Source organism: Pangasianodon hypophthalmus, chromosome 15 (genome assembly GCF_027358585.1).
Source record: "Pangasianodon hypophthalmus isolate fPanHyp1 chromosome 15, fPanHyp1.pri, whole genome shotgun sequence".
Lineage (NCBI taxonomy): Eukaryota > Metazoa > Chordata > Actinopteri > Siluriformes > Pangasiidae > Pangasianodon > Pangasianodon hypophthalmus.
This window is the reverse complement of record NC_069724.1, coordinates 10,362,501-10,376,685: the sequence shown is the minus strand read 5'-3', so window position 1 is coordinate 10,376,685 and position 14,185 is coordinate 10,362,501. Positions and strand designations below refer to the sequence as shown.

Below are 14,185 nucleotides of genomic sequence, written 5' to 3'. Positions count from 1 at the left end.
TTCATTAAAAAATGAAGAATAAAAAGACTAATATAATAATAGATGAATGAAAAGCTGGAAAGCATTGAAATAAATGTAATTGGAGTCTAGTATGTTCCCTATCTTGCTGCATGAATTATTAGTTGTAATGATCACATTGACCACTGCAATTAGTTTTTTTTTATTTGATTTAACAATGTGGCCTCCATTCTCATTCTTCAGCAGCTTATAAAATAGCACTTGATCCAGCACATCTTATCATTTTGCATTTTATTTTTTTAGATTGTGGTTTTTTTTTTAATATTAAGGTTATGAAATCACTGTGTGTGGGTGGGATGTAGGATTTATCATGCTTTTAATTCACTATTTTCAGTTGTTGAATTAATAATAACAGGGGTCATCAGTCTTATCCACGGTGTGGCTGCAGGCTTTCATTCCAGCCAAAGAGGAGGCATACCTGAGTGTTGACTGGAGACTAAGATGTACTGATTAAACAAGTGGAATCAGATATAGCCCCTATTTGGTTGGAATGAAAGCCTGCAGCCACTTTGCCCTTTGCAGATAAGCTAGAAGACCCCTGAATAAACTAAAGGCAGTGTTGTTTGGTAATTCAATGCACTCTCCTATAAAGAAGATGTTCCCATTTCAAATGTGGTTTTGAAGGATACGCTGACCTAGCACTCAAGTGCTCCACTTACAGCTCACTTTAGGTTCATTCATAGTTTTGTTCATAACAAATTCAATCCTCTATTATACTAAATGCTCAAGCAAAGATCATGCAAGATATAGCACTTAAGTCTGTAGTTTCCTCTATGGTCTGAATACTGATGTCCACAATTTCAGCATGAAATCCCCATTACACAACTAAACTCTGAATAAGTGAACAATTCATGTACATCTTGTAAATGTAATAACAGTAATAAAGACTGAGTCTTAATAAGCCCAATGTTCTGGTAGGGATAGTAATTAGTGATGAACTCCACTTGTTTATCTCCACCTCTTTCTGCTCCATGCTGGTGGGCATGTCCATGTTTCAAATGGGTGTGGTTAAAAAAAAACAATAAATAATACAGAACCATATTAAACATGTATTTTGGGAAATAAACAATGATTTTATTTAATGTTATATCAAAGCGTAAGAATAAACAGTACACACAGTTCAGTCAGACACTTTTAATCATTCAATTGGAGCTACACAGCAGCCGTTAGCAAGTAAGCTAATGAGCTTTGTATGATTGATATTGTGTAATAATGTTCAGATATTATAGTCAGTTGACAGAATGAAGATGTGTTTTTTTTATTTTCGTCACTGTTTGGGACTTTAGACCTGACTGTGCACTGTGGTGGTGTTACAAATCACAGTAAAACCCTCTACTCGCCCCCTCACTCACCATACGCTAATAACAATGGCTCCAATTCGACTTACCAACTTGCCCCACACACACACACACACACACACACACACACACAGATACACAGTGTAACAAAAGCCTGGAAAAACAAAGAGGAAAAGTCCCAGTCTTGTTACACAATAAAACACTAATTAGCCCACTAGCATTAGTGCTAATAAAAATATCGTCTAGACGTTTTTAAAATGAAACACTGTTTATGTCTGAAAAGACGCTCAGCATATCCTGTTTTCCACAGAGTGCAGAGTCAAGGGGAAACTGAGAGAGAGAGAGAGAGAGAGAGAGAGAGACAGTGATAGATGTTAGGGATGTCATGATCAAATATAATTAGCTGTAGAGCTGTAATTTAACTACACATGGATTTAGTCAGTTTGTCGTCCGGTCATGATGAGCAGAATAACAGAATTATCGTGTAGGGAAAATGTCCTTTCAGTCAGTTTGCGTACAAAATATAAAGACCGTAACATAAAAGAATTAGCATGTGGGGAAAATGTCCTTTCAGTCAGTTTGCATACAAAATATAAAGACCGTAACATAAAAGAATTAGCATGTGGGGAAAATGTCCTTTCAGTCAGTTTGCATACAAAATATAAAGACCGTAACATAAAAGAATTAGCATGTGGGGAAAATGTCCTTTCAGTCAGTTTGCGTACAAAATATAAAGACCGTAACATAAAAGAATTAGCATGTGGGGAAAATGTCCTTTCAGTCAGTTTGTGTACAGAATATAAGGGAATCAACATAAAGTACTGTGGAGTCATAAATTATAAATGCATCAATGAATGATTTAAAACACACACACATTATCTACAGCTAGCTCACTAAATCATGTTGGGGCATTCTGATGATCTTAATGTAAGATAAAGATTCATATTTTAAAATAATCTGAGCTTTCTCAGTCTTCATACTAGCTAGCATGATTAGCATGAGTTCATATTGCCTGGGGCGATAATTTTCTCCTGCTTTCTGCGTTTTGACATTATCACGCACACAGTAACATGCTAATTAGCTAGCAAAGGTGATATTTATTCATATGAGCTAGCTGTTTTGGTAGCTTTCAGCCTGGCTAGCACACATTATGTCTAAGCTAATACTGCTAACTGGTTCAACCCTGTCTGTGAGTTTCTGTCTGTCATCATAATACTGCCTGAACTTTTGAACATTTCAATGGCAAAAAAAAATAAACAAAGCTGTAATAGCATCCTGTATGAGTAGACAGGCCACAAATACACGCCGATGCTAACTGTTAGCAAAATGACAGCAAGTAAAACTGAGACTGAAGTATATTCTCTGTATTTAATAAAATAATCAGATGAGTAAACATCCACTATGGGAGGCTGTTAGTATGAAAAAGGGAACAAGTCAATGAGAAGGAATTTATAATCACAGCTATGATCACAGAGATAAAATCTGCCTTTATATTCACACAGGACACGCAATCATACAGCCTGCAGTGTTTTATCTTCTTTTATCTAATGTTCTGTTTCCAGTTTGACGCCATTTGTCGCAAATAATTCGCATGACCACATGGATGACGGTTTTAATGATTATCTTAATCATTAAAAGGGAGAGAGTTTAACCTTCACACTGCCTGTAAAAGGAGAAAAAATGAAATTACACTGAAATAAATTAGATCAGTGAAGCTGTACCATTAATATTCTCCCAAAAACACCAGCGAGCTGTTGAATTATTCATATTCAGTGTTAATGAAGTAAGAAATCTACATTAATAACCTTCTGTGTGATAATCATGACTACACATCTGAGGGTAAATGCTAATAAATCATTAATCTATCATTACTGCTGCTGTGATTTATTGATATTTAATTAATTACTCTGAGAGGATGGTTAATTATGGCAGATGAATATTTTACAGCTTGAATGAATTAACATTTGGTTTAAAGCTGAAGCTGAAATGTCTCTTCGTTTAGCCATTTGAGGGAAAATTTATTACTCCAATTTGCCTCCATGTCTCTGTGAACAAAGCCAACATTAGCCAGTGGCATGCTACGTTAAAGTGCTGCTAGCATTCTCTCTTAAAGGGGTGGCTTAGCTGAAATTAAATGTCCACAATGTCCATTTACCCCATTTGCTGATGTAGCTAACAAGTATTAGAAGCTTATAACCTCCGGTTTAGCACTAGAATTTATTTGTGTGATTATATATACATTCTATATACATACACAAAAATCTGCTTTTGCTTGTAGCTCGTCTTTCTTAATGCTTTCTTCACACATGTATATAATGGAATAAAGTCAATTAGGATAAACTGTTAGAAAAGCTCTACAACCTCGGCTGCATTAATCAGAGACCAAGACCGCAGTGCTGCCTGAGGACAGAGGACAGTTTACATAAATTCGGCCCAGCCACATCATTTATATATCAGACAGATTAGCTGAAATATCTCACTGAAGCAGTTAGTGCGTTTACATCACCCATGATTGACAAAAGCTAAATTAGGGGGTTTTATCAGTAAAATATCAGCCATATTGTCTCGCTAACATGGTTACTCTCTTGCACCTTAATGAATTTATCACTATTACCAGAGTTTTTACCACACAAACCTGTACTGCACAACACCATAAGTACAAAATAAACACTGTGTATGTTGCTGTTATAGTAAAATACTGAGTGACGGTGTGGTGTGATGAAGCGGAGTTACTGTTACCACCCCAAACATGATTATTTTCCAATAACAATGGTCCTCATGTGTTTTATTCTTCTTATGCCACAGCGACAACAATGATTACAATTTTTTCAATTTATTATTGGACAGCATGTCATACTGTTTATCCCTTTATAGTTACATTTAATGCTGTCCAACATTGGTAAACCAAGTTAATTCCTGTTATCACATATGTTATAGAAGCTATAAACAGTCATTCCCTCCCCAGCCTCTCTTTTTCCTCTTCTTTGTTGTTAATATGGCAAAACAAATGTGGCTTGTCATGTTACAGAGAAACAGCAAAACATAAACCACTCTGTTCTGAAGACTTTCCCATGTCTGAAAACTTAAAGTTACAGCTTTACCTTTGATTGTTAGAGTGCTGAGACTGGAGACTCCTTCCATAAATGTTAAATAAACAAACATACATCTATATGAAACTTCACCATATCAAAAATTACACGTTTAATCCATTTATTATGAGGAGGGTCTGTCATACAAGTCCATGTGAATAAGTTGTTATTATAGAAACAACATATTAGAATGAGTGCATTCATGTAAACCTGTGGTTTGCAGCTGCACTACTGTCAGATCTGCTGTTATAGAAAATAAATCAACACCTTCTGATCAGTCACAACCCAGAATTCCACAGCACTTTAGGACAGAAACAAAAAGACCTGAAAACTAGATCTAATCACATTTCAGTTGACATCGAAATTAAAGAGAGGAAAGTGAATTCTAATGGGATTTCACAAGAGCGATCACAAACACTTACCAAGATTACCTGTGTTACACAACCTGTATTACACCAATTACACACACACTTAAACACACACATTGCAGAAATACCTGTGACTACAATAAACTGTGTGATCTCCTCTGTGTGTGTGTGTGTGTTTTCCCACAACACTTGCTCTTACGAAACACTTCCGGCCCAAACACAGCATTGCCGTGGAAACATTGCATGCCACCAAGCAGTTGTAGGTGAAGTGAAAGTGGGCGGCGTTACATTGACCTGAGTTACCTTTGTACCGTAGCCACAGCAACTCCTTAGGCGTGTGTGTGCGTGTGTGTGTGTGTGTGTGTGTGTGTGGGTGGGTGTGGGAGAGAGAGAGAGAGAGAGAGAGAGAGAGAGAAAGAGAGTACATTCCAGAGGACACACCCAGGGTTTCCCTTGCTGTGTTGTTGCTGACGTTGCCATTACCATGGCGACCAGGTGCGCCTCATTGTTGATTTGGGGAATCCGTCTGTCAGCTCCATACTAATGAAGACCTGTGTGTGTGTGTGTGTGTGTGTGTGTTTCGTGATAGATAAAGGACATCCCGCAGATCACAGCGCCCTCTAAAGGATATCTGATGTCTATGCTCGGTCCTGTAACCTTGGAAACATTTAAGGGGCGGGGCAAACACAGAGCAGTATGTTTACTCAGTACACTTCAGTTTTTGTTGTTTTTTTGTTGCTTGTTTAATAAATTACACATGCTCCGTGTTTAGGATAATAATAATAATTACACCCTGTGCCTTTCACTGCCCCCATTATACAACTCTGTCTATCTCTCACACTGTCTCTGTCTATTTCACTCTCTCCGTCTGTCTCTCTCTCTCTCCCTCACTCACTTTCTCACTCTGTCTTTACATGGGACCAGCATGGGAGTGCTCTGTTTTGTGCAGCCCCAGTGGCTGGGGTCGGTTCCCTAGCCAGGAATTGAACCTGGGCCATGGCCTTGAGAGTGCTGATGCCTAACCACTAGTCCTCCAGGAACCCGCTCCTTACCTTTAAGTGTAATACATGTAAATGTGAGAAAATGGCCTTTTGGTTGAGAAGTGTGTTAAACGGTTTTAACCACAACATCATAAAATAATTGTCAGATTTATTTTATAAAACTATTTGGACACCTAAGCCACACTTCCAAATGTATGAATGTATGAAAGCATACTTTCATTTTTTATGTTTTTAAGCATAATCTATTTTTGGGAAACGTTTTGCTTGAAAATTGTGCTTATGGCATCTTTCTTTAAAATAAATACCACTTTTTTTGACATGTTTTCTAATGCAGTGAAATTTTTTGTTTTTTTGTTTTTTTTATTTGTAAGTGTGACTCAAGTGTCCAAATACTTACTGGGGCCACTGTGTTTATTCATTGTTTGATTTTGAAAAAGCACTTCATTATTGGTGGATTCTGCAGTAAGCTAATCCACATCAAAACTTTATGACTTGTTTGTGGTGAATACATTTTGAAACTACCTAAAACTTGCTAGTGCATAACAACAAATATTGCCTACTGTACCCTAAACCAGCTGGCTAATAGGCTAATTAGCAGTTAGCATATGAAATTAGCACTTTCATAGACTGAGTTCACACCTGACACCTGAGTTCAATCCTGACAGACACAGAGACACTCAACAAGTGACCTCCAGCTCCATGAACCTGTGCATGTTGACAGCAATTTGTCAGTGTGTGGTCGCCCCCTGGTGATGATTTTCAGCAGTGTCTATAAAAAAACAACTGAGACCAGAACAATAATTAGTTATGGATTTTCTTCACTGAACATTACCACATTTTCTCAAAACACAATTCCAAAACACCTCACGCATCTTCACAACCCCCAAACATCCATCCAAAAAGCAAATACCAAACCCAAAATCATTCACTCTTCCATATATACCAAACATATTGGCACTCATATGGCACACAAAAGAAAGCGTATACACACACACACACACACACACACAAAATGATAAATTCAAAGCACTACACCAGAAAACTTTTACTGCATTGAACCAGGAATGACTTACTATGTATATATATATATATATGTGTATATATATATATATATATATATATATATATATATATATATATATATATATACGTAAGTATATGTGTTGAACATTGTACAAAATACAGTGTGGATTTACAATTAAAGGTACACTAAATGCTATGAGACCAAGTATCAAAATGTTATTTCCATGAATTTACAAATACAAAAAGTATTATCTACAAAAGAATTTACACTATATAAAAAGTACAGTGAATTGCAGATACAACCTACAAAAAGCAATGGTAAATCCAGTAAATTATAACATCAATAATTTCAAATAAGGGAATACAGTGTCAAAAACAATCTGTCCTTCTCAGGGGTAGCATTGCTGCCGCACAACTACAGCGTGCTGGGTTTGATCCAGCACTTGAGTCATACATCTGCCAGTGTATTATTGGAGAACAGTTTTGAAAATCAGAGATCCTTTGATAACTTTTGTTTAGACAGGCCTCAAGATGTTGTGAGCAAAGTGTGGTGAAGATTGGACAAAATTTGGAGGAGGAGTAGCAAAAATGGAAGTTAGATGTAAGCATTTTTAGCATGCTATTGTTACTTTTGACATGTAGGTGGTGCTGGTGCAAAATTTGTTGCATAGCTTCAGGTCATGGTCCTGAAGATGCCTACCAAGTTTTGCAGAAAATGTTATACCAAGATGGTGGAAAAGCTATCTAGGCAGAAATTGATGTCATAGGGTGCATTGCACTTGTCTCGACCCAGGGAATCCAGGGATGGCTTTTAAATTTTGGACACATTTGGCACTAGAGTATTACCAGCCCTTGGTCGAAATTTGGTCAGAAAGTCCCTTAGACTCTCTCCAGACAGGGTGCCAAATTTCACTACTTTTTACCAGATGGTTCTATGGGCTGCCATAGACACCCTAGCCAGAAGAAGAAGAAGAAGAAGAAGAAGAAGAGGAAGAAGAAAAGGTACAATAACAATAGGGTACCTACACACCCCCCAAATAAAAATACAATAACTTGGCCCCCAAATAAAAATACAATAACAAAAATGTGTGTAAAAAGGGACTAAAAGTATAATAATTAAAGTAATATAAAAGAAATATAAAAGCAATATAAAATCAATGTGACGGTAAAAGTAAGGCAAATATATTCTACAGATGTGTTTACTACTGATGTACAGCTCATGTGCTCCTCTAGGGGGTGACTCCTTCACACAACTGTACCTATCTGTCTGTCTGTTGGTCTGTAATAAATAAAAAATAAATGAAAACACACACACATCAAACACTGCCAAAGCAGGACATATTGCAAGGTCCTGATCTGCATCACACACACTTCACACACACCACACACAATCCTAACGGTTTACTGACACCTCATTTGTCTCTGACATGAAAACCCTGGGAGAAGATGATCTTTGACCTTTTACAGGAGTAAATAAAGCCATTGTGTGGGTTTGGGAATTCTAAGTGTGCACAGTGGTGAACTGTCTCTCTCCCTCTCTCTCTCTCACACACACACACACACACAGGATTTTATTTCAGCCTGCTGTAAGATAAACTCTGCTGCATACAATCACAATCATCACTGTTAATATTTATCATTATATTAAATTATAATAAAGAGACAACACTAAAACACATTCACACACCACACCTTCCTGTTTACTGTCCCGCCCCCTTGTTTGATGGACAGCTAATCTTCTTCTAATCTTCTGAATGACTGAAACATTTCAGTCTTTGAGAAGTTCATTTCATTTCAGAGGTTCATCTCAGATATGAAGCATAACAAGTCCATTAATCCAGCTTTACACTGCATCTTTGAGCTGCTTTTGCTGATATAAATTGCGCAGTTCATACCGTAAAGAAATCCGTGGCTGTGAATTGAGATTGGCAGTCTTAGAAAACATTATGTGACGTTCTCACTGGCGACTGATTTAGTGCCATTGTGAGCTAAGAGAGCCGATGAAGAAATTCTGAGTGTATACAGAATGTAGTCCTTTTCTACAATCATGGGTCATTCATTAGAGATGACATGGTGAACATATTATCACACAGTCTGTTAGAGAATTTGGTCAAGATTTTATTGGGATCTTGTACAGCGTGACAAGTAATCTTAAAAGAAACTGCACAGTGTAAAACTGGCTTTACAGAGCACAGTCCTCATCCTGCCTTCTGCAGGGGACACACTTTGCCAAAACAGCACACATGCTCCCTACCTAGGGACCCTCCTGCGGATTGGAATGTAGGAGTAAGGGGGTTTCTGAAGGGATTATGATAACAATATAATGCATGTTTAAGATATCGTGTGTGTGTGTGTGTGTGTGTGTGTGTGTGTGGTATCTCAGTCAGCTGATCCACATTCCAGAAGATCAAACCAGAAAAATGACTTTAAGCAGCCTTGGAAGTGGGAAGTTGAAACACAGAACCGTTGTCGACCTCCATGCTTTTGTGCTACAAAGTGGGGAAAAAAACATGGACGCCTCCATGTTTGTCTTTGGTTAGCAACAATCTAGCCAGCTAACAGTGATGAGTGATGTATTTACCGCTTCAAAACAGTGTACAGCATAACTCATTTACAAGTAAAGAAGTGCTACTTTGTTCACTGTTCACGCTGTGAGCAGCCATGTTGATTTGACGTCACTTGCTGAACTCTGAGTTGAGAAGACCCTTCCTGACTTTTGTTTGTTTGGATGGTTGGTTGTTTTTTCCTAGTTAGACATTGGAAATTCTGAGTTATGAGCTTTAGATGAAGACATAATTAATCCCTGAGCGTGTCAGAGGCAAGGTGGTGTCCTGCTGTTATACTCCAGAACATTTCTCAAAACCAACATGTATAAACACTCGACATCAGCAGCCATGTGGTTTGAAGGGACACTTTAGCCATGAATTATAAATATCCACAATGTTCCTTTACTCCAAATGTTACTCAAATGGCATGTTCTAAAGGTGAATGTATGATGAATTACACATACAGGTATGGTGCACCGTGCTAAACTAGAAGCTTCTATTACTAGTTAGCTACATTAGGCTCATAGCTTAAGTGCAAAATGTAAGAACTGAACTTCACACACTGAAGTAAAGGTACACTGGGGACATTCTATTTTTGGCTGAACTGCTGTTTTGTGATATGTGAGTCTGATTATTTACATATAATGTGTTTTGTATATATAAATAATATAGTAAAGAATCAGTACACATTTACTTACTTTACTAACACTTAAAGAGAGAGAGACAGAGAGAGTAATAGACAAAGGGAGGGTGAAACCTCAGTGAAATGACTCCAGGACAGAAAGACACACAAATGGAGACAGACTGATGGAGAGAGACAGTTGTTCCACAGCAGCTGCTCTGATTCCAGTTACACTCAGCTTTCCACACTGAGCTAACATTTTCAAGATAAAATCTCAGCCTGCGACATCATACAGAGGGACGAAAGACAGACTGAGACAGGGAGTGACAGAGATAGAGAGAGAGAGGTGAGTAACTCTCTTCTCACTTTATTAGACCAGTTATAAATCCGTTATAGACACGCGTTACACATGTTCATTCCAGCATACGTGAATTTTCTGTAAGCTAATTAAGTGTGTGTGTGTGTGTGTGATGTGTGAGCGTGTGTGCACCAGTTTAGTCGTGTGTCTGAGCGAAGAGGAAACTCGTGGCAGGGGAGGGGGTGATGGTGGGTGAGGGGCAGTTTAGGGGGGAGGAGCGGGGTTGGAGAGATGGTGTGGGGGAGGGTGGAGTGAAAGGGGGGTCTCATTCTTTTCTCCTTCTTTTGTTCTGAAAGTGCATTTTACATTCTCCCAGAATGCACTGCAACTGCAGTTCACAAGATTACTAAGCTTGGAGGAGACAAAGTAACCAAAATTTTTATTTATTCACTTACATATGTACCTCAAGCAGTATTTATTTATTTGTTTAGTTAGTTAGTTAGTTAGTTAGTTAGTTATCTATTGATTCATTCATTTATTTGCTTATTTTACTTTTTGTTCATTTATTGTTTATTTATTTGATAACTTCAGGCAACTGTATTGACAATTTCAGCTTATCTATTTAATGACTGATTACCTCAAAATTTACTTCATCAGCACGTGGTTAAGTTTGTTTATTTTACTTATTTATTTAATATCTTTAGCTTTGATGTATTTATTATACTTATTTAAAAACTTTTCCATTTTTTTTATTATGTAATTACATCAGCATCATTATTGAATCATTCATTTACTATTTAATGATTATTTACTAATTATTTCCTTAATCATTTCAGTCTGTATTTATTTTTGTATTTATGTTTATTTATTTGCATGGGTGTTGACTTGGTTATTAATTACTGATTAATTAATGGCGTTTTATAGTCACATGACCTCAAAGCGGAAAATAGAGTCTCTTCAAATCATCAAACTGAAATGACACACTGAAAATGCGTGCACACACACACACACACACACACACACACACACACACACACTGGTTTACTGGCCTGTGTATGGTAACAGTCATGTCTCTGTATATGTAACTTTGTGTGAGTGTGTGATCTGATCATGGTGTAAAGATTGAATAAATGCAGCACAGTGTATTAGTATTAGTAGTATTACTCACAGTCTCCTAGAGTGAACACTACAGCAATCACACTGGCAAATGCATTACAGGACCAGAGCACTAACCCTATATTCACATTATTAGGCTACAATTGACTTATGTTGCTTGTAGTTGGTCGCTTGTGGCCGTACAACAACCGCTACTGTTATTGCTTGTGGGTGTGGCTGGTGCAGTGTATTTTTTTAGTTCTAATGGGAAATGGTAGTAGTTATATATAGTATAGCTTCTAAAACTTACTAGTTAAACATTAATTATGCACTAATCAGTGTGAAAATTGTTTGTTTTTGGTTACATTTTATGTGCTAGGCTTCGTACTAGTTTTATTCTCTGATTAGCAAAGAAACTTAACTGTACTAGCTATACAGTACACTCACCAGAGGCACCAACAATCTCAGCTACTCCCTTCCACGTTTTATTTTTCTTCGCAATGTCTCTATGTAAAGATAAGATAATACCATCTTATCGTATATACAAGATAAGACAAAACCATGTTTATAAGTTTTTCTTCCATTTTGCACATCAAACACTAAATGGGAACTAATTACAGGTAAGAACTAAAGTTGTGACTGGGGAACTGAAGACACGTCAGACCACGCATGCCATTGGATTCGTCTGAGGAAACTTTTGAGTCAGTCATTTGGATTTGTTGCTTTACTGTGCCTTATTTTGCATAGAATTGAGAAAATCTCAGTTCAAATCTCACTTGCTGGTCACTGAAATCATGAATGATTGCCTGTCGCTAGCTCACTAGTGTGAACGTAGGGTTAGGAAGCATCTCTCTCTCTCTCTCTCATTCTCGCTCTCTGATTCTGTCTCTTTAACAGCTGTTTGTGGTCAGTATATTTTCCAAACTGAGGTCATCACTTAGTTTGTGTTAGAAGTTATAAATAAGAGAATAAAGCAGTTTGTGGCCAGCAGCTGGTGAATCATAAAACCAGGGCTGTAACGGTACATCGCTAAAAACAGTTCACTATAATAATTACACATGAACCTGCTGCACGGAGACATTTACTGACACACAACACACGCTACACTCTGAGATTAATGCAAAAGATTCAATTTCTCTCTCTGAATGATTGTTACAGTTTTTCATACTTACACTGACACACATTTCTCAGTAACCAATGTTCACCTCGTGTTTCCTTAATGTACAAAACTCTAAACACAGTTCACTCAGCATTTCATTTTCTGTGTGAAGATGAATGAATAAATGAGGGTTTGTAAAATGTGTGTATGGTTCTGGCAAACACGTTCTAGCTTTTGAGACACTGACACACTGTCTCCAGTGAACTAGTGTATGTTATTCTATAAATACTGAAGTTCAGATTTATTCAGAAATACAGACATTATATTAAATCAATAAATCAGCAGTATCCAATAACACCATTAGCTAACCAGCTATATGTAAATGTTTATCCCTAAACTGACTATCGTTTACTAGCAGAAACTAAGCAACCGCTGCCAAGTGATAGTTCATGTGTGAAGGAGTGTGTGTGTGTGTGTGTGTGTGTGTGTGTAATGTCCCTTTTTTTGATGAACAGACAAAAGGAGGTTAAGTCAGTTACTTGGTGAAGGACAGTTGTTGATGTGGGTCTGGACAGTGTTCTTATTGTAGCAGCTCTAATAGGACAGAAGTGCAAAACGCATTAACAAACCAAAAACTCAACAGCAAATAAACAGAAAATACAACAGCTAATCAGACAACGAAAGAAAAAACCCAAAAACACAACAGAAATTTCAGCAACACATCAGCATGAACTCAAAAAGGAAACAGGAGGTCCTTATTAACCATCACATGCTCGTTACTGATTGGACACGGTGTATCAAAAGGAAAGAAAATTGCACTTCTTCAGTCTGCTATCTAGTTAGCCCAGCAAAAACAGTTTAATGTGAGGGTACATCTTATCTTATCTTAAGTTAAGTATGTTATTATAGTGAGCAGGAATTGTTTCTTCTGAATAACCCTGCTTCCTTTAGGTGAATTTTCAGTGTCTTAATGCTCAAAGTTGCAAAGTTGAAGCAACAGCATATGAATGTTGATGTTCTTCTTCCGGCTGCTCTCATTAGGGGTCACCACAGCGGATCACTGGTCCGCATATATTTGATTTGGCAGGGTTTTTTTTTTTTTTTACACACCAGATGCCCTTCCTGATGCAACCCTCCCCAATTTCATGGGGGCTTGGGACCGGCACTGGGAGTGCACTGTCGTGTGCAACCCCTGTCTGTGGCTGGGGTCGGTTCCCTACCCGGGAATTGAAGCCAGGCCGCAGTGGTGAGAGCACCATGACCTAACCACTAGTCCTCCAGGGACCCAAGCAACAGCATATGAATACCACTGGTCAAAATGAGCATTAATAAAAGCATCAGTTGATTCACTTAGGCTTATATTTCCTCTTACTGTAAACATCCTCCAGCTCTCAGACTGACACACATTGTAGCCATTCCGCAACAAGCATGTGTTGTTGAATAAGGATTTTTCTGTTTTCAGGTAATGTTGTGTTTTTGTTTTTTTTTTTTGTCCCATTTTTAGTTTGTTAATGTGTTTTGCACTTACAGGCCACCGTACCGAAGGGACATTTATTAATGTAATGAGATAACAGGGAATATCAAAGCACATTCGCTGACATTACATTACGACATTCGCTGTCAGCTCATTACAGTGTATCAGGACAGAAATCCCTGTTATGGTGCTTTTTCTGTTCATAGGAGACATGGACAGATGGAGGGAACGAAGGAAGGAATGAGGGAGGGAAT

At 37.7% G+C, this 14,185-nt stretch overlaps 1 protein-coding gene across 1 annotated transcript in view; it reads left to right on the top strand.

Moving 5' to 3' along the window:
- The first annotated feature begins 10,174 nt into the window (after positions 1 to 10,174).
- Positions 10,175 to 14,185, top strand: part of lhfpl2a (LHFPL tetraspan subfamily member 2a) — a 28,052-nt gene continuing 24,041 nt past the window's right edge. Inside the window, exon 1 of the mRNA XM_034311002.2 lies at positions 10,175 to 10,311. The gene's annotated coding sequence lies outside the window, so the exon portion shown is untranslated. The remainder of the gene's footprint in view (positions 10,312 to 14,185) is intronic.